Here is a 22,514-nt window from a genome sequence, read left to right as displayed (position 1 = left end):
CTGAGTTCAATTTATAGATGATTAATTCAATAGTGGTTAAGATTTAAAGCCAAATTTTGAGAAGAAGTTTAGATTTTAGAGAGACCTTCGAGCGACACAATCGTAATTTACGCTAAGATGTTCGAACCCGATGGTGACTCGTTATTTCGATGAATCATTTCTTTCGGACACGAAGAAGATTATGTAAACACTACTCAAAATCTCACTGGAATTGAAGGATGATATCAAATCGGTCTATTCCGGCATCATATCCACCTTTTCCTTCTTCTTGTATGCTGTATATCTTGTTCGTACACATCTTCTCTTTGTTTCTCGAGCCTTATAGTGAGTTACAGACAGAGTTCGGAAAAGGGAATCATATAAAGGATGTTGATGTTATTATTTAGATCGAAACACATAGCATTTGAGAAGATCGGACAAATTTTGGATTAAATTGATTTTTTTTTTTTTTTTTGAGATTTGTCCAATTTTAACAAAAGAAGAAGTGGTTTTTTTTCGGCAAAGTTTGAAGGCTCATATTAACTTCCCACTAAATAATAATAATAATAATAATAATTTAGGTCGGAATAAGATTCGAATCCATATTTATCCAAATATCATGTTCAAAGTCCTAGATTATCCAAACTTCAAATCAAAATTAGTTTAAGATTATAATTCTATCCAAATCAAATTTTGGATTTCAATTTCGGTTAAAATTCAAATTTGCACATATTCCAAATTTTATTTCAATTTTATCGAGTTCATATCCTTAGTTCCAAATCAAATTGTGGTAAGATCTAAAACTTCTCTCAAATTAAAATTTGGTTATATCCCAAATTTTATTCAAAATCAAAATTTCAATTTTGAGATTAAATTGTGGATAAAATCTCAAATTTGGGCATCATCCAAATTTTATATCAAATTCATCCAAATTTAGGTTCTCTCATCCCTATTTTCAAATCAAATTGCGGGAAAGATTTAAAATTTATCCCAAATTGAAATTTGGTCATGCCAAACTTTATTTTAAATTCAAATTATTCGACCTTAAGTTTTTATCTTCAATCAAAATAAATTGCGGATAAAAAAATGTCTCAATTAGTCTCTTATTAAAATTTGGGTATATCCCAAATTTTTATCTCAAACCAAAATTGATCAAGATTCAATTTCACCTCAAATTCTATTCCAAATTCAAGCCAAGATTTGGATACCAACAAAATTTCATCCCAATGTCAAGACCTTGACATAATCTAAGTGTTGTCTCAAATCAAAATATAGACACACTCCAAGCATCCACCAAATCAAAGTTGAGGGAAAGATAAAGACAAGATGACAACTTCTACTTCAAATTCACGTGAAATCTAAAAAAAAAAATGATTGTTAGAATTTGGAATATTAAATTAAATTTGAAATTGGAACATAAATTCTATTTTAGTTCAAATTAAAGTTCATTTGGGAGCAAGAAAGTCAAGAACTAAAATTCATCTTGTGTTTACTTGGCGAAAGTGTGTCAGGCAAACAAATTTCTAATCAAAATTTTGAGCTAAATTTTCATATTTTGATCAAAATGATGCATCAAATTAAGGGAGTTAAAATCGTACTTTGATTTCGAATTATCTTTTTCGAGATCCACCCACCGTATAAACGTGCATAAATCTCGAAAAGGGGCATTTGCTGAATGAGAAATTTTGGAACGATCGCAAATTGCCACGTCATTTACTAAATTAATGACGAAATTCCAAATAATTGAATTCGAGACCAATTAGAAGTTGACATTTGTCCCAAATTGAAGTTACAGACATAAATTGGCGAAGTCGGATGATGCCACATATTTCCTTCGTAACCGTTTGATTGAATAAAATTACTTCGATCCAATTTGATATTATTATTTGAACTAAAAGTCCGATTTAGCTCATAAATAGGCTTAATTTGACCAAAATATCAAATAAGGCCCAAATCCAATTAGGCAGGTCCATGGACCGACCAAGCCCAAGCCCATGACCCAATGACCCAATCCGACCCCACCCAATGATGTAGTATATTTTAATTAGAAAAAATACACACAAGCCAATGACCCAATCTGACCCTACCCAAAAATATTGGGTTGGACTGACCATTCCAAATGGAACAATAGGATTGAATTAAAGTCAACCCAAATTTTCGGGTTGTTCGTAAAAATAACCTAACCTAGCCTATGTACACCCCTAACCAACGATTGCGAATTTAACATCAAAGTCGCACCGAATATTACTTTTCAAGATGGTGATTCTTGTACAACACAACAATAATCTACATTGGAAGTTACATGAATTGCTTCTCTTTTTTTATCATCTTGGCATTGATTTTTCAACGATTCTTACTGTCAATATGCTTTTTGTCAGAGAATTAGATTTCTCTTGGCTATTTCCATGCAAATTGGGGTTTGGATGTTGTTGGCCTTCTAATTCTATTCTATCATAAAAGCTTAAAAAGAAGAAAGAAGAAAGATTCCTTGAGCTCTTAAAAGGAACATCACATGGAGGACATCTCACCATTTTGCTGTAAAAGCTTCACACAAGTAGCTACACAAAAAAAGTAACAAAAAAGTTGTTCAACCTAAGATGAAGCTTAATTGAATTCTTCTAAATGGAGCAACTCAATAATGTCTTTTTTTTCTTGGGGTTACATTATTAATGATTAGGTTTCAAGTTATCAATTTGGTGGGTTGTTTTTGTTGAAATTTAGTACAACATCAAAATTATGATTGGACTGATGGGCTGTTCTTAAGATCTTTCTTCAATGTTTCACCACTATAAATTTTGAATCCTTTTTTATTCAACTTGTTTAATTTGTTTTGAATGGTTTTAGTAGCATACAGTATTGCTTAAATTATAAGTTTAATCTAAGAGATTTTTTTGAATTTTTTAACTTTAAAAAGTGTCTAATAAATCATTAAATTTTTAATTTTATGTTAAATGGGTCTATTAGATTTTCTCTTTTTTTTTTTTTTTTTTTTTAAAAAAAAAATGTGTCTAATAAGTCTTGCTTTTTCAATTGTATTGCTTTTTTAATTCACGATTTTGTTCCTTTCTTTTATTGTCATTTTAATAATATATGAGATGGAAGAATCAAATCTCTTATCTCAAAGTCAATATTATAAGATTTATGTCGGTTGAGATAAAGTTCATGTTAGCTATTTTGGTTTAAGTATATGTTTAGTTTTCTCTCTTCTCTTCACGAACCAAAACAAAACATAATATTGAATAATAAACTCATAAAATCATTAATGATTTCTATCCATAATCATTTTAGAAATTCGAGTCAGATTAAAAAATATTTGTATTAGAAACATTTTTTTTTAAAAAGAACTTGCTAGTTGTTGAACTAAAGAGATTGAAGTGTTTTATAAGTTACTCCTCCATTAGTTTCTTTTTTTCCTTTTTTTTTTTTTTACCAATTGTGGGGTGGATGATATATTATTTATTTTTACTTTACAACAAAAATTCTTGATTAGAATAAAAAAATAAGTGTAACTTATTAAAGTGAGTTTAGTTCATAGTAATCTTTTCAGAAGTTGGAGGGTCGATCCCCATCTCATAATTGTCGTCTAAAAAAAGTAATTTTAATTTATAGAAAAATATGAAATCAAATAAATGATTTGAAAAAATAAAACATCAAGAATCATGAACTTAAATCAAATGAGTGAGGCCAATCATTATTGTTTGCTTCATTGATTAAAAGGTAAGATTATGGAAACATACAAGCAATTTGATTGGAAATGGGAACAATTGACCACTATATGTGAAGCATGTCTTGTTTGTTAATTAAAATAATTTCTGCTATTTTCTTATCAATATTGAATTAGGATAAATATTAATTTATACCATGAATTTGGTAGGTTGGATCGATTTAAATCCTAAGTTAATAATGGTATCCATTTAAATTCTGAACTTTGAGAACGGTATCAATTTAAACCTTAAATTGATAGTTATTGCAAGAGTTGTATTTATTTAAACCTTAAACTAATAATTGTATCAATTTAACCCTCCATTATGTTTTGTTTAGATAAACATCGTGTGAGATTTGTAATTTTATCAATTAAATCTTTAAACTTGCATAAGCAAATCAATTTAAACTCTCAATTAAAATCTATTTGAAAATTATCCATTCAAATTATAATTATCAATTTTGTTAAATCGACATTTGTAAAAGTCTACACACATATAAGAATTTATGCATCGGCAACTTTTAAATATAATTCTAATAAAGATTCTAAATTGATTTACTTATAATGATTTATAAGTTTAATTGAAAAAATTAAGGCGATGTTCTAAAAAAAATTAAGGCTCCGTACAGTAACCATTTCGTTTTTTGTTTTTGGTTTTTGAAAATTAAGTCTATAGACACTCTTTGTTATCTATTGCCAATGATTAAAAAAGAAAAAGAAAAAAAAAAGTCAAGTTTTGAAAACTAAAAAAAAGAAGAATTTAAAATTTTATTTTTGGAATTTGGCTAAGAATTCAATCATTATACATAAAAAGATGCAAATCATCGTAAGAAATGAAAAAAAAAATAAGCTTAATTTAAAAAAAAAATTGATTACCAACGGAGACCTAAATATTTTGTATAAGATTTTTTAGATTAATTCTAAAGAATGTGGAACTTGATACACTTAAGAAAGTTCAGGTTTCAATTGGTATATTGATGAAAGTTCAAAATTCAAATTGACACAATTATTAGTTTTGAGTTTAAATTGATACAATTATTAGTCTATGGTTTATATCTAACCAACTACAAAGTTCAAGGATATAAATTGATATTTGCACATTAAATTATTAAATCTAACTCAGTCATGACAGAAGTCTCCCATTAAACTCTACTAGTGGGTACGATTTTTCCACGTATCAATCGGTTGCAAATGTCACACATTAATCGATGGTCATTCTTGTGAATAGACAACTGATTTTCTACCTTAGTTGATCCAACTCATTGATGATTTAGTAGAGGCATTCATAATCTCTAGTTTAGAAGTTTAAAATAAAATTAATCAAATAAAAAAATGTATAAAAAAGATCATAATACACCTAATATCTTCCTTAAATCGAACATAGATCAACAAGTTAAAAGATGTATGAATGAATGAAAAGGGATAATGTGGGCTTAAACCAAAGATATATATAGTGGGCCTTAAATACCCAAAATCCCTACCTGCCCATTTTGTTCGCTTGTTGAAAACATAATTGTTTTTACCTAAACTCGTTAAAACTGTTCAAGAAATCTCCGTTTTTTATTATTGGTTTTTGAAAATTAAGTTTATTTCCTCCCAATTTCTTATAATGATTTGTATCTTTAATAATTACAATGATTGAATTATTATTCAAATTCCAAAAATAAAAACAAATTTTTAAAAGCTACTTTTTTTTTTTTAATTTTCAAATTTTGGCTTGATTTTTTAAACCATCGACAAAAAATAGATAACAAAGCAATAAATTTGGAAGTCGAAATAGTGTCCATAAGCTTACTTTTCAAAAATAAAAAATAAAAAAATCAAATAGTTACCTAACGGGCCTAAAAAATCATAATTTTTTTTCCCTCAATCTATGCAATATGCCATTGTTGAATTGACTATTTTATTTAATGTTACCATAGGTTAAAATGAATTCTATCAAAGTGAGCATACCTTAAACAACATATAAGATGGAGACTTGAACTTTTGACTTTATTGTCGAGAGTATAATGTTTTAGTGAGTTGAGTTGTGTTCGGGTTGACAAAATAAGAATGATACTAAAAATTATTGTTGTCATGAATTTTCACTAGATTTTTTAAAAGTATATTTTAATTAATGAAGTCAAATTCATGTTTTGATGAAAATTATTTACTAAGCTTTCAATGCAAATAAAATTCAGAATCATGACCTTAGATCGAATTAATGAAACAAGGTCATGTTGTTTTGTTTCATTAATTGATTTAATGATTAGGTAAGGAATATGATAAACATAGACAAACTTGTTTGGGAATGTTTGGGAGGGACAATTAATCAAGACTACTATCCATTATTTATTTGTTATTTTATTGATAATGATATTACAAATATAGAAATTGAAATCGAAATCAAATACATGGTTTGAAACTTATTGACATTTAACCCAACATAATAAAATATATGTTAAAATATCATTTCGATTTCTGTACTTTCAATAAATCTAAATTTTAAAATTAGTTCCTACAGTTAGTCTATTGTTAAACTTTTCTAAAAAGATCTAGCTTATATTAGCATTTTTTTTTTTTTTTGTATAAATTGTGAACATATATTCCCATAGAGTATTTCTTTGCATAAAAATGATCATGATTATCTAAAAAAAATTCGATAAACATTCATATTGAAATTATAAAGGTAAGATTTATTAAAGTTGACTAAATTTAAAATTTATTGAAAAGTATAATGACTAAAATTGGATAATCGAAAGTATATATTGTGACTAAATGGAAAAGAACCAAGTATTTTTAGTCTAAAATATATTAATTAATTAAGAAGCTTTTCATACATTTAACAAAATCACCATAAGCTTAAATCAAATTAGTAAAACAACAAATCATTGTTGTTTGTTTTCATTGTAGACTGATAAGGGTATGAGAATTACAAGCAATTGATTGTGAATATTTTGTATGTGACTTGGTTTGGGCCTAGTGGTTTGGGCCTAAATTCAATGGGCTTTGGATAGTCCAATTCCAATATCCTTACTCAGGTAAATAGGAAACTGTGGCTAAAGCTGGGAGATGATTAAGAATAATAATTATCTTTAAATGAAATTAAGTTTATAAATATAAACATAACTATCTATAATAAATTATTCTTAGAAAAAAAAACTATAATAAATGAAGTTTAATAATAAAAGACTGTGTTGTCAAAACTAAAAAAGAAATAAATAAAATAGTAATAAAGCCTTTGATGGCCCAAAATTCTTATTTTGGCCCACATTTAATAGACTTCATTGTACAATTGGATGATTATTTATTTATTTATTTATTTATTCTGGAATGAATAGGATGAGAGTATTTTAATTCCGTAGAGGTGAAACATTAAAAAATTAAACACGGTCGCAGGAAAAAGATTAAAAAAACAACAACAACAACAAAAACAAAATTCTCCCATACATTTTTACCCAGAACTTTTAATTTCTTTAAATTACACCTAAAATTGTTGTGTTATAATCTTAATCATAATTAAAAAAAAAAAAAAAAAAAGTGTTGCATATACATTTTATGAGATTAAAAAAAACCGACAATACATAGAGCAATTTTTTAAACGGGTGAGATCTTGCAAAATTAGTCCATGGTTAATTCTTCTTTGATCAAATTAAAATTTACACAAAACTTGATATTACTTAAATTAGCGAGTTTATACAAATTTTTGCATTGTTATTTCTTAAAATTAGTAAATGAACTCACATCCGAGTGTGCTATAAACTACATAGTTTGTGATTCGATTATCCCTATCCATTGTATTAAAAATACAAACTAAATTTGTGATCAAATTGATAAAAAAAAATAAAAATAAAAAAAAACGATAGAAATTCAAAAACATATCAAAAGTAAAAACTGCAAAAAACTTGTCTAAATTTTTGATCAAATTGATAAAAAAAAAAAATAATATAAGTGAACAATTTTTTAAAAAGAAATTATATATATTCCAACAAGAATAGTAATAATGATATATTTTTAAATTAGAAAAAAAAAAAAAGTTGACTAAAAAAAAGTGAGAAGTTGCTAAAAAACAGAAGCGAAGGCAACGGCCGCGGCCGGCGGGGCGGCGTTGGAAGAGGCCACCGGAGACGCGTCGACATGTGTGAGCAATCAATGTTCCAAGCTATCACGGATGCCCTCTTTTTTCCTTTTTTTTTTTTTTGAATAATAATAATTTATGAAAAACACCCATTTGATGTCTTCTAGAGTTCTTTAATATTTTATTTATATCACTTTAAATATTGATTCGTCTTTATTATATAGCATATGTTTCAAGCCAACTAATTTATTTGTCTTCAACTATTTTATTCTTTTTCATTCTAAATTTATTTAAATCACTTTTGTTTTTACGCATGGAATAATAATTAGCCCATCATATTAGTCTTTATCCAACAAGAAGTATTTAAAAAAGAAAAAAGAAAAAAAGTTATATTAGGTAGAAATTTTAAGAAACCATACTAAGTCTATCGCAAATGATCATAAAAATGATTGTGGAAAAATCTAAATAGTAAGTTGTTAATCTACCATCATCATTTTTTTAAAATTCGATTGGGGTAGAGAGATTTGAAACCACAAATCTGATAGTTTCTAACATATTCATATACCAATTAAGTTATATTCGGTTTTATTATCATAATTACTTTTAAAATTTTAACTAACGTATAAAAGCTCATAGATAGCTGTAGGTTCAACTTTTCTAAGGCTACATTTGGCATTGTATTAGGTGCGTCAAAAGGTCATTTCGAAAAAAATCTTAACCGTTTTTTGCATTTGGTAAAACATATTTAAATTAAATATGTTAAAATCACTTTTCAAACCACGTTAATTTCACGTTGACTTTAAAAGCAGTATCCGCTTTTAGATTCTCCTAAAATCAGATAGGATTTTTAATTAATATTTAGTTTTCAATTTTATATTTTAAAAATAAGATTTATTTTATATATTTATTTATTTTTCCTCTATTTTTCACGAGTTAAAATGCATCATTTTTTAAAAAAAGTATATCATATTCTTTTTTTTTTTTAATAAAACTATTTTCATTAATATTTAAAAATTAATCTATAACAAACAAAATTATCATACTAAACAATTACTAAAAATTTTAAATTACAAAAAAAAAAAAAAAAGATTATTAGTCTATTTTAGTTATTATATTTAAAATATAATATTTTTATATTTATTTATTAAATACTCTAACTTACTTTTTCAAATTTAAGCTGAAATTTAACCTAACACTATTTTACTTTTTTTCACAGCTGGTTTTTTTAAAAGCATCGCTGGCAATAATTATTTTAAAAGTTACAGTAATCTCATATAGAGCCTAAAAATCAATTACCTCCTTAATCGTTGAAACGAATATGTTATAATAACATTCTTCTATATTAATAAATGTTGTCACATTTATTTTCATTTTTTAAAGCTAATAATCCCAAAGACCCAAACTAAACCTAAATAATTTATAATGAGTTTATCAAGTTAAATATTGTTTGTGAATAAATGGTAACATTAATATTTCTTTAAAATTATATTCGAAAACTTTTAAAATGATCTGAAATTTAAATTTCAAGGAGTGTAAAAAAAAAAAAACATGGTTAACCATTTTTTAGTTTATTTAATTTAAAGTACTTAAAAATCTTTTTAATATAATTTTTAGCATTGAGGACTCAGTTGTGTGTGTATATATATATATAACTAAAATATGATAGGTAAAACTTTATTCAACTGTATACAACAAAATATTATTAAAATATAGTATTTTTTAGTTCTTTTTTACAATATATGGGATGGAAGAATTAAAATGTTAACCTCCATATCGTTGTTACAAAGTTTATGCTAGTTTGGTTATGTTTTTGACCAAAATTCTAGTAATTTATCAAGTTAGATATTTTTATATTGTTATTTATTATTTAAGAATCACTTTGTACACTTAATATTTTGAGCACGTGTGGAACGTCAAAATTAATGTAATAACCTATCAAACATACAATCAAAATATTATACACGTTATTTTGTTGAACCATACTTGTTAAATTAAAAAAATAAAACTAAGTAAAAGCAAATTCTTCGTGTTTTGACGTTTGATGTTCTTGCACTTATAATTGGAAGGATTTCATATTATAATCGATATTAAATGATACAATTTTTTAGCATTGGAATAATATGACTTGAAATTATGTTTTAATAATGTTAAGTAAAAAATAATTAATTTAAACCGTAGATAATTCCTTAGGATTTTGAAGTAAATTAAATTACCCATTTAATTTCGTTATATATTTGAATTATGTAATAATAAATTCCAATTAAAAGCCTATAACTATTAACTTTGTAACCTTTATATATATACATACATACATATATATAGTTTCCATGCAAATAAATAAATACATTCCTCTTCAATCTTATCATTCGAAATGAGAGGGGAAAAAAAAAGTAATCGTTTATTGAATTTCAAATCGCATATTTAAAGTAACAATTTAGTCTATAAATTTTGGTTTGTAATAATTTAGTTCCTAAACTTTTATTTTTGTAACAATTTAGTCCCTAAACTTTATTATGTAACAATTTAATCCTTGTATTTTAAAATTTGTAACAATCCTTATAGTGAAAATTAATGTCAAGATTTAATGGGGCCTTTTTAAATATAAAAAAATATTTTTTGTATTTTTCTATTTATAAGAATTTCTCTTTAATGAGATTTATTGCATAAATAAACCGAAAAATTAATTCAAGACTTAATATTCTTATATAACATAAAGTCTACATCATAAATAATAAAAATCGACATATAATTTTGATTAAATTTTTATATTAGTGACAAAATTGTTACAAATTTGAAAGTACAAGGACTAGATCGCTACATGCTAAAGTTCATACACTAGATTGTTACAAAATTAAAATTACATGGACTAAATCGTTACAAACCAAAGTTTAGGAACTAAATTACTATTTCTATTTAACTTTCTCCCAATCTCGACATGCAACATTCAGGTGCTTTCAAGATAAAAAAGATAGTGATAGAAGAATCGACCGCTGCTCCTGCGTTTACTCCAATAAAAAAGAAAATGAGTGAACATGTGGTCTAGTTGTCGCGGGTTGGTTTTGGCCGAATGGGACTCACCCTTTATTTGGGAATCAAGAGGGGAAACATAGCATGTCACAAGAGCGAGACCAACAGTTACTTTTATAAAATTTTATTTTTTTAATTAATTATTCAAATGGAGATTGATTTGTTTTGTTTTTCTTAAAATGATTTGAAAACATAATTATTATCTATTTATTTATTTATTTAAGAGAGAGTGTGAAAGAGGAGAAAGAAAAAAAAAAAAGAGGTAAAGACAGAGATACGGAGAAGGGCCCACATAGAAGACATTGGATGTCAAATCAATAGGCTGTCAATGAGGGTGACAGACGGTGGGCCCAAGTTGAGGAGTTACATCACAGCTCGCCACGTTGAACAATCCAAAACCTATTGAGCGTGCCATTTAACTTTATTCTAATACGTACGGTCACGACTGTGAGGAATCCCCATATCACAGACTTGTCCGTTTGCTGTAACGCTATCCTTACCCCTTTTTTTAAAAAAATATTATTAGTATTTATTTTTTCTTATTAATGTGAAACTTTGAAATTTCTGTGTTAATAAGTTGTCTAAATTAATAATTAATTGATTTTTTAAATTATGTTCAATAGCTCTCAAAATTATTTGACCTCTTTTTTAAATCTTAGAGACCTATTTAAGGTTTAAATTAGAAATTATAGAATTCTATTATAAACAAAAATTCTCAACCCCTTGTTTAAGACCTTTAAAAAAAATTTAAAGACGAACATGAGATCGTTTAAGCCTAAATTGGATTGGAAATACATTTGGTTTTTTTTTTTTTTTTTTTTTGTCTATTTTTTCCTTTTTTTATTTATTTATTTATATAACTCTTTAAATAAATTAACTTCATTTCTTTCTTCTCTTTAAATATGTTAACTTAAACATAAGTCAAGAAATCATGCTAACACGCTTTAAATTTAAATTTTCATACTTTCTAACAAGCATTAATCTCTTGTTTCTACTGAGACTAAATTAATTCAAATTTAGAATATTTTATTTACTTTTTACCTCCATTTTCTCTCTTGCTCTTTTTATTTATTTTATTTTGTTTACACTTTAAAATAGATTATCTCCAATCTTTTTTTTTTTTGTTTCTTTAATGTTGTAAGCTAATTAATATATAAACTAAACTATAGATTAAGCAATTATACAACTCACTTCTCTTTATAAATAGTTGAAATTAAGTTCTCTAATTTTCTAGCAAACATTAATGTCTAGTTTTTCATTAAACTAATGGGTTCATATTTAACAAATTGTCAAAATTCGATGCTCCTTCCCCTTATTTAAAAAAAAAAAAAAAACATATTTAGAATGTTTTTTTCCTTTGCTTTTTTTCCTTTTATTAATCTTTTGTTCGCATTTTCAAATAAAGTAACACCATTTTTTAAACTTAAACTTAATTCAATAATAGAACCCGCTAGAAATAATTGGTTGAAATCTATAATACTATATTTTGTTTTCTCATTTTCTCTAAAGAGGAGAAAAGAGAAACACAAACGATTTTTTTTTTGAAAAAATCTAAATTAACCTAAATGAGCGTACCTTATCAATCCAAATTAATAATCTTAGAAATAGAGATTAAGTTCAAGAATAATGTGATTTTTAAAAGTAATGATAAAAATGGGGTGCATGGAAAAGAAATTTCAAAAGTGGGGTTGAAAGAAATTAGGGTAGTTTTTGTGGGCAGAAAAATCATGTATAATCATCACCTCGTGGATGTCAGATGGTTACCATGTCAGCCATGTGAACTTGGTCAAAATGAGGACCAAACTTGTGGACCCTATTCATAATTTTACTATTTATTATTTTTTTAAAAAAAAATTAACCAACAATTTCCTCCTTACTTGTTTTGTTCTTTATCTTTTATATCATACTAATTTACTAGATTTAGTGTCCCATGATAAACTGTGATTTCATTAGTTCTTTAATTTCAAGATAGAAGTTCACATGAAACTAAAAGTTTGAATTACAAGTCACTCCATTTTCCACATGGTGGTTGTCTTCGTGTGCCTCTAGATTAGCTTCACCTTGTTGTTATTGTCATCTACGACGAATATATCTTCGATCAATATCAACAATATTAAGTCATTTTGTCTGTTGAATAATATTTTATACATTTACCAAGGTTTGGTCACACATTGAATCCAACTTTGGTAAATTGTGTTGTACTGAATACTATTGTACATATTGGAAAAGGTTATTATGGATGATGAAAAAATTAATTATAAATAATGTTCATATCATACATTTGATAAACGTAAGATAATAAAACTCTTACTATGCAGTAATAGTAAGCACCATCAGGTGTGATAAATCGTCTCGTGGTTGAATCGTCTAGGAAAAATAGTCATATGATACAACTAGTCCATTTGTTATTTGTTCTTGTGCACAATGATCATGACGTGCACGTCAGTACGATATATATTTTGCATGAATTCGGCGTCAGTCTTGATTGTATTTACCTCTCAAATCAATCTAGTGTAGTGTTAGGAATGTATAACACAATGATGGTACCATTTGTCACAGACCGAACTATCTCAACACATGATCTGATTGATGTCACTATACTATATGGAAGCATATAAGAGGGCTAACGATCAACCAAATGTCTTAAACATCTTGGGTCCCTTCCGCCCAAGACATGAATCAATAGACATGAATCCGAAGGAACATGAATTGGTCGTAGTATGTAACTCGAATGTCCATAAATCAGTCATAGACATGAACCCGAAGGAACATGAATCAGTCATAGTGTGTAACCCGAAGGTCCACAAATCAGTCATAGACATGAATCCAAATGAATATGAATCAGTCGTGGTGTGTAACTCGAATGTCCACAAATCAGTCATAGACATGAACCCGAAGGAACAAGAATCAGTCATGGTGTGTAACTGGAAGACCCACAAATTAGTCATAGACATGAACACGAAGGAACATGAATCAGTCGTAGTATGTAACCCGAAAGTCCACAAATCAGTCATAGACATGAACTTGAAGGAACATAAATCAATCGTAGTGTGTACACCTGCCCAAATAAGAAAAACTAATACGAACCCTGTAACTTAGCATGCATCAATTTTCATATAACTCCTGTGTTATATTTTACGGTCGTTGATCTTAAGGGTAGAATTTTATATATGCACTTAGTCAACGGTACAATCATCGTAGACAAAACAGTTCAATTCAGCCAGTCAATGTCATTAAGTCATGCAATTCAATCAATCATAAATTATCAGTCTCAACATTTTAGAATAATAAGTGAAATCCTTCTTAATAGTCTCAAGAAACAGTCCATATAATTTTAAGTAACTAGTCCATGTATTCTTAAGTAAGCAGTCCAAGTAATCTTAAACATTCCAAATGTTTTGTTTGCTCCAAATTTATTCCAAACTTCATTCAAAGATTCAAATCTACACCTAAACAATAATTTGGATTTAAAATCCAATTTCCAATATTTATAACTAATCTGCTATAGTCTTAATATTCACCAAATAAAAATCTGACGAGTGTTGGTGACCGACAGACGCACAACGGTGAACGACTAAACCTCTTTTTGGAATGAAGTGAATGATTTGGAACGAAGTGGATGGTTGTATTTATGGAGGAAAAATAATTGTAATCCTAAATTATTTGAGATTTCATAACTTGAAGTAGTAGATAGATTAAATTTTCTTTTTTAATAAGACATTTTCTCTAATTAGGAAATCCATATTTAATTAATTAGAAAATCCATAATCTAATTAATTTGGTAAACCCATATTCTAATTGAATTAGAAATTTCACAATTTAACTAAATTGAAAATTCCATAATCTAATTAATTTAAATTAAATCCAAAATAATCCAAAAATTCCATACCTCTCATCAAATATTCTCCAATTTTTTTTTTAGTTTTCAAATCTTTACCCAAAACAATCAAAAAATTTAAAATATCTTTTCAAATTAATCTCAAACCAATTAACTTCTCTGATTAACTTAATTTTGGCTCCAAACCAAAATTAAATGAAATATACCATTCAATAGTTGAGATAAATTATATTATTTAATGAATTTAAATCACACTTTTTCCCAAGTAAATTAATTCAATTTTTCCTTAAATTGAATTAAAATTCAAATTCTTTACAAATATCTTTTAAATTAATTATCTTGCCCCTCAAATTAAACTCTTAGTTCCAATTTATCAAAATAGCACCCAAATATTTCAAAATAATTTAATGAAAATTACCTGAAAAATTCGGGATGTTACAATAAATATATAAATAAAATAATACCTAGCACTAAGTGTACAATCAGGGTCTGTAACTTGACTTATGGTGCTATAATATTAAATCTTTCATAAGCCCATACTTGTAGCAGTATCAGTGACCTGCTATTTCCAAAGCTTGTGCATTAGTACTCCAACATAGTACTCCATAAAGCCATACAATATAGGCATCACTCCACGAGTACGTACCAGCATGCTCGAAATTAGCCAGACGTTGAAGAAACATAAGATGTACCAGAGTGTTCAACTTATCAGTAAACAAAAATCTTCCAATAAGTTGCATAATGGAGCATACGAGCATACCTTTGTACGCTAATGTTGTTGGCATAAGAGCATATGAGCATACGACTTGTCAACATATGAGCATACCTTTGTATGCTGGTGTCGTTGCCATTGGAAGACAACTTTGAAAATTGGGGCGCTAACCATAGGATACTCAATCTCGAGTCTTTCAAATCATCTAATTGAAGCCCAAAATGTCATCACAAACCGTTTTCCAATCATATTACAATGAACCTTTCACAGGTTCTCCGTCCATTCGTTATCCAAACTGAATTGCAACATCCTACAACGTAATTATGCATTCCTCACAAAACATGTGAAATATGTGGATTTCTGGTTTCCAACGCTCTATTAAAGTAACAACGAGGTGTCAATCCAATTAGATAAATCCAATTTATGCAACCCAAAGAAAATCAGCCTTTGTATGTAAGGCATAATACGTAGATCAATCAGGATAGTACATTGTGCAGATGGCTCCCTTCTTCGACAACCCAAAACTAGTTAGAAAAATTATCTCATATCGATTGTGAACAATGAGTATTTTTGTTGATATAGTTGCACGAGATTAGAAGGACAAAATCCATGATGCACAAACACTGAAAGAGTATAAACACATATTAATATACTCAATTCCATAACATAGTCCATTACATACAAACGTCTATTGCATAACAAATTCAATTACATAACAAAGTCCATTACATAACAATTTCAATTACATAAAAAAGTTCATTACATAAAAAAGTCCATTACATGACAAAGTCATCAATGGCCCAAACAGGAAGCACCTAATGTACGTTGTGGACAAGTACGTTTGTTATATCCTTCTCCCTTACGAACATGATTGCTCCCTTTCAAGTGTAGTTTCAAACATCCCATAAGTTGTGTGCCGACAAGCTCGTAACCTCCAATCACAACCATCCTTCCACTATTTTCATCTCACATATCAAATACCTTGGTTCGATTCTACTACAAAATTTTGATAATGTTATGTCACGCAGTACTTTTTCATGGCTAGTTGTAGATTTTCTAAAGTGTGAAATAACATTTATTTTTGTATTAAATTAGAATTACCTATACATCTAATCCTTTCTTCCAATGTTGACCTTTGTTCATAGATTGAATTAGTAATGGCATATTTACTCAAATATTTACAACTGTTATAGTTGACAAAATATTAGTTGAACTTAATAGGTTAATACTAATAGCTCAATCCAACCTCAATAGTTTTTTTCTTTAAAAAAATCATAAACCTACCATCCAATTCCAAACTCAAATTAAAGATTGGTCCCATTTTTTTTTTTTTTAAAAAAAACAAACTACAACTCCAACCATCTAGAAAAACCACCAAACCATTATCCAAAATAATATATTAAAAAAATAAAAATTTTTAAGTTCAAAACCAAACAATTCAAAAAATAAATTTCAAATCAAATCTAACCATCATAAAATACAAAATCTTAGAAAAACAACCTCTACATACTAGATCTCCTACATTGTAAATAAAACCCGGTCAAATCTCTAGTTTTTCATGCATATATCTAAATAAAATACTAGATCTATGGATATTCAAATCACAATCTTATATATTAAAGAAAGAAATTATCTACGGTTGATGGTGGACGGTGGAGCGGACGGCGACTAGCGGTGGGCTGGGGTAGAGAGAAAGAAAAGAAAAAAGTTTGGAGAAAAGGAAGGAATTGATCGGAAAAGGATTGTGCGGGGTTTTTGGGACTACTAACTCGTGCACCCGGTACACGAGTTAAGAAGTCGTAGACCTGGTCCACAATTACATGGTCAACTTTACATGTCAATCATGTGGCAGTCGTATGGTATGTCAGCAGCTGCTTCACGTGATGTGGAAGGAAGTTGTGGATCTCGTCCACAATTTGGGTTTAATCATGAACCAGGTACACGGTTTGTCTGCAATTGTGTACTGGATCCACGATTTCACTACCCTATATTTGTCAATTCTTTCGGTCAAACCAGATTTTTGTCAATAATTATTAAAATAGCATTATTTAAACAAATTTCTAGAAACAGCTTTGATTAAAACTTTAACATTTTAAATATATATGGTTTCAACATTAATATGATTTAATAAAAGTTCATAAGAATATAATATTAAAAAAAATAATGTCTTATGATAACTTTGCAAGTTTAACTACCATTTTATTGCCGAGAAGAGCTTAGCTGATACTGTATGTGAGGAGGACCAAAATCCCCCATTCCCAATCTGTATTAAAAAAAAAAAAAAAAGAAAAAAGAAAAAGAAAAAGAAAAAACTATTTTATATATTTCAAATGCATTTTTTCCATTATATATATTGGATTTTTTTTTTTTTTTGTTTACTTTCTAATACCAATATTTTTTCCATTTGTTGTTTAGAAAAAAAAAAAATCCAATTATTACGGACGTTGTATGTTTTTTAATTAGAAAAGTGTCAAGAAAGAAAAACAAAATTGTCGAATTTCAATTCATATAAAAAAAATAGACCCAATTCTAATTTTAAATTAGCAAAAAAGACCAATTCAAAATAAAGTGGTAATAAAAATAAAAATTGGAAAAAAAATAAAATGCCAAAAATCGAGAACCAAACCGATAATAAACCAGTCCAAATAAAACTAATCTAATAATTTTGTTCTTTATTAGAAATTGGTTTGGATCTCTTCTTTGTAATAGCAATTGGTTTTGTTTGATTCCTGGTTGACCTCAAAACCGAAAAAATTGAACCGATTATCACTCTTAATGTAGACAACAAAATATAGAAACCAATAGATGAAAATTATGTTTATAGACATAAATTTTAAAAAATGAAAATTAAAAACAAAATGGTTATCAAATGGAGTTTTTTTTCCTAATCTTTTGTAGAAATTTCAAATTTTTGTTTTCTTTTATATCTTAAATGACATCTTTGTCCTCTTATTTTTTTTTACAATTCATTAAAAATAGTTTGAAATGATTTTTCAAATATCTAAAGGATTATTTTAAATATCCAAAAATTTAATTTCAACATGTCTGAAAATGTTGGACAAATGTGTTTTTAAATACTAGAACATGCCCTAAATGTTGACGGTACGGTTTTTTTTTAAAAAAAAATTATTATTTTTTTGTTAATTTTTAAAGCCCCTGGTGTAATGTTGTGTAAAGTTCACCCTAAATTAATTTTAAAATACTTTATCAATAAGTAGTTAAATTAATAAATGTAAAGATTTTTTTTTAATACGACAATTGGGAGTAGAGGGATTTGAAGCACAGACCTAGTGGTTACTAGCAAATTTAAATGTCAATTGGGTTACGCTTGTTTTAGCTCATATAAAAAGTTAATAAGCCATGAATTGATGCTAATAAATTACGAGATCCATAATAAATTTCAGGAGTATTTAAGCAAAATAAGGAGTGAAATTAATAACTCTACTTTACTTCACTTTTTTTTAGTACAATAACTATGGAGATAAGGAATCAAATCTTCAACTTTTAGAGAAAAAATCGAGCATTACTAATTATCATTGAGTTAAACTTTACTCCACTCAACTCCGGTTCGAAACACCAAAAAAAAATGTAAAGAAAATAAATTGGAAAAAAAATAAAAACATCAAAATCAAGTGAGCTAAAAAGAGAAGACAAAACACTAAACAGGTGGAAAAGTCATGAACAAAAGTAAACATTAAAAGGAATTGGGAAAAAAAAGGGTAAAAAAGAAAAAAGAAAATGGTGTGAAATTGGACATAATAACAGTTGGTTGTCTTGTCAATGTTTTGAATGATCTCCAACTGTGTGTGTCCCCTATAGGCTATAACCCATAAAATATATATATAATAATTTATTTATATATTTATATATATATATATAAAAAGGTCAATTTGAAGACAACATGTCTGGTTAAACAGTCCTTTTCCATTGTACTCTGGGAGATTCCTTTTTCCAGAATGTCTGATTTATTTGTCATTCATTCTCAAAATTTCTTCTTTTCACTTTTTATGTTTTACAATCATTTTTCATTTCCTCAAAATATTTTGAATTTTTTGGTCAACTAATTGACTATACTTTTCATTAACTACAACTTCATGTTTACTTCAATAATTTTCTATTACTATCATAGTCTAGACTCTATTTATTATTTGTTACGTTATGTTTTCAAAAATAATATGGAACCATTAATTTTTAGTGTATATAAAAGAAGTATGGTGGTACTCCCAAATACTACACATTTCTCTTTATTTGACTTTCTATTTTTGGGTTTATTTTTTTATTACTTATTTTTTTTTATTTTCTTAAACTTGTAAAAATGGCCGTTATGACTCTATTGCTCAAATATGTATTCCATATGCTCGAGGCTGGATTAGTCGTTTGATAAAAGGAAAATGATCGCAAAGATTAAGATAGTTAATTTACTAAAAAAAAAGGTTACGTAGGAAAATATATATTTTAAAATTTTAGGGCATATTTATACTATTTGTTTTTTTTAAAAAATTAAATCAAGCATATAAATTCTACTGCTATCTATTAGTATTTTTAATTATTTTTTTTAACTTTTTAAGAACATTTTTAAAAGTCAAGTTAAAATTTGAAAAAAAAAATAGTTTTAAAAAACTTATTTTTTATTTTAAATTTTGGCTAAAAATTCAAAAAGTTGACTAATTAAGAAATTATATTAAACCAATTGTAAAAAAAAAAAAAAGGGAAAATAAAGATTTTGAAATAGTATTTATATCTATGCACATTTAGGCTTAGTTTGAGATTTTCGCCATTTTTAAAACAATTGCTCAATTGTGTTTTTAAGTAAATTTTTGTAGCATGAAGTAGAAATAATATTTGGTAAATTTAAATTTTGAACTAAAAAAACATATTTTATTGTTTGATAAATTAATACTAAATTCTTGTGATTTATCAATTATGATCAAAGTAGACATATTATTTCAATTATTTTTATATTAATGATTAATACTACAATATACAATTTTTAATGAATATTTATCAAACTTATTATAAGATAATTATTTAAAAATTTTATATGCTTTAAATTGAAAACAAATTTGTTCCATCTAAAAGTTTTGATCAAAGTTAAAAAAAAAAAAAAAAAAAAGAAGAAAGATTAACCCAAATTCTGTTAATATTAGAGAATATGTGATAAAAAGAAATTGACATACTAGAGAATTACATTGACAAAGATGTTAATTCAAAAGCTTGTATGTGTGTGATTTTAAACATAAGAGTAAAGTGAATACGATTTTATATACAACAATAAATAATCAAATTTATTAAATAGGTATGATTTAAGATTTTTTTTCCTCAAAATAGATTTTTACTCTGTGCAATCCCAAATGCGACTTTGCTCTCAATTACGAGTTTCTCAATCATTTTTTTTAAAAAATAAAATAAATAGAACAATGTCATGATTAAAACAAATGTGATAGACATATATCTGATCACAAGACACAATATCATTCACTCGATCGATATAATAGATCAGATAAATTTCAAGTTGCATAAATTTATATTTTTATGAAACCAACTTTTTTTAATACTTATATTGAACACAAATCCATATGAACACATGTTACATAAATCTAGACTTTACAACTCTAAAAGTACAGCTCAAGCTTTCCTAAAACATCGTCTCAATACATCCTCTAGTAGTTTGCTTAAAGTGGTTGAACTTGATATAACAATAAATATTAAGCACATAATTTATTTTGAAAATGACAATGAAAAATAATCAAAGAATTTTAACACATCACTAAACACAATTAACAAAGATCAAACTTCGACATCGTCGAAAAAATTAGTCGAGATGTAGGAAAGTTAAGCTCCTAACATTTTCAAACAACCAACCAACACACAAACAAGTCAAAATTGTGGGCTTAATAAACTAAAATCTCTTGATCCAAAAACACATACCCTAATAGGGAATTGAGATGTTTTATGAGATAACAATGTTGAATGACGAAAGTACCCTTGAGATATATGAATGGAGTGTAGTGTTTGAACTGACCAAATCTTTGGCGGAGACCTAAAAATGGGGCAAACAAATAACAAAAAAATAGGGAGGATTTTGGGTTGGAAAACTTATTTGTTGTTGACCGACAACTTGGAAAGCCGGGATTCAGTTAAGAATTAACCATGGTTAACTCCGGATGGTTAGGCATTATGACAACCTAACCTTGACCATGGTTCCCTTTTTACCGCCTCCATCCTCCCTTGATTTCAGTGCTTCATCTCAAATAATCTCCCAACAATTTTGACTGTATCCTATTTTCAATATATATATAATTATATAATTATTTTGAAAAATATAATACTACATTAAAATTTACAAAAAAACATGTGAATCTAAATTTGAACCTACTAGTTCTAGTGGGGACAAGACATTACTGTTTGCTAGGGAGTAAGAGAATTTTCTAATCCATACATCATAAAGAGAGGAGAGATGAATAATTATTTAACCTAGGTCGAAGTCAACGCAATTTATTTGATATGATTTGATATTTATAGTTTATCATCGTGAAAATAACTCAATAATTCAAGAATCTTTGCTTTTTTCTAAGACATGTATAATTTTTTTTCTTTTTGAACTTAAGACATTGAAAGTTTGAATCTCTTATTTTGTTGGTCATATAATATTTAGGAAAAAAAATATAATCGTAATTTATTTTTCAATGACGGATTTTTCCATGGTTTTTAAGAAATAGTATATGAGAAAACTACTTTGTAAAAACAATCATATGATTTGATTTTATGATATTTTAATGAAAATTCATGTTATATATCTACTATCTAGAAAAATATAAATGTAATGTACTAAAAAATGGAAGTAAAATTTAAAATTAAATTATTGTTTTATGTTTTTTTATTATAACTAGCAATATTAAATATGGTATAACTAGTGTGATATTTTTTTTTGTGATGTAAGAAAATTCTAATTAGCCAAAATTTGAATTTTCAAAAGAAACTTTGACTAAATAGTCTTACACGATAATAACTTTTTAGAGTACACTTAACGACTTGAAATAATATTCGGATGTTGAAACAAATGTCATATAACGATTAAAAAAGGCATGATTTTAATCGATGCACATCATGCACGTAATCGAGGAATCCTTAGTTAATATCTTACCATATATAATATGGAAAATTTCAAAGTAATTATATAACACAACTATTTTTTTCA

This window comes from Benincasa hispida, chromosome 4, assembly GCF_009727055.1.
Source record: "Benincasa hispida cultivar B227 chromosome 4, ASM972705v1, whole genome shotgun sequence".
Classification (NCBI taxonomy): domain Eukaryota; kingdom Viridiplantae; phylum Streptophyta; class Magnoliopsida; order Cucurbitales; family Cucurbitaceae; genus Benincasa; species Benincasa hispida.
The sequence above is the reverse complement of the archived record's forward strand: the minus strand, read 5'-3'. Positions refer to the sequence as shown.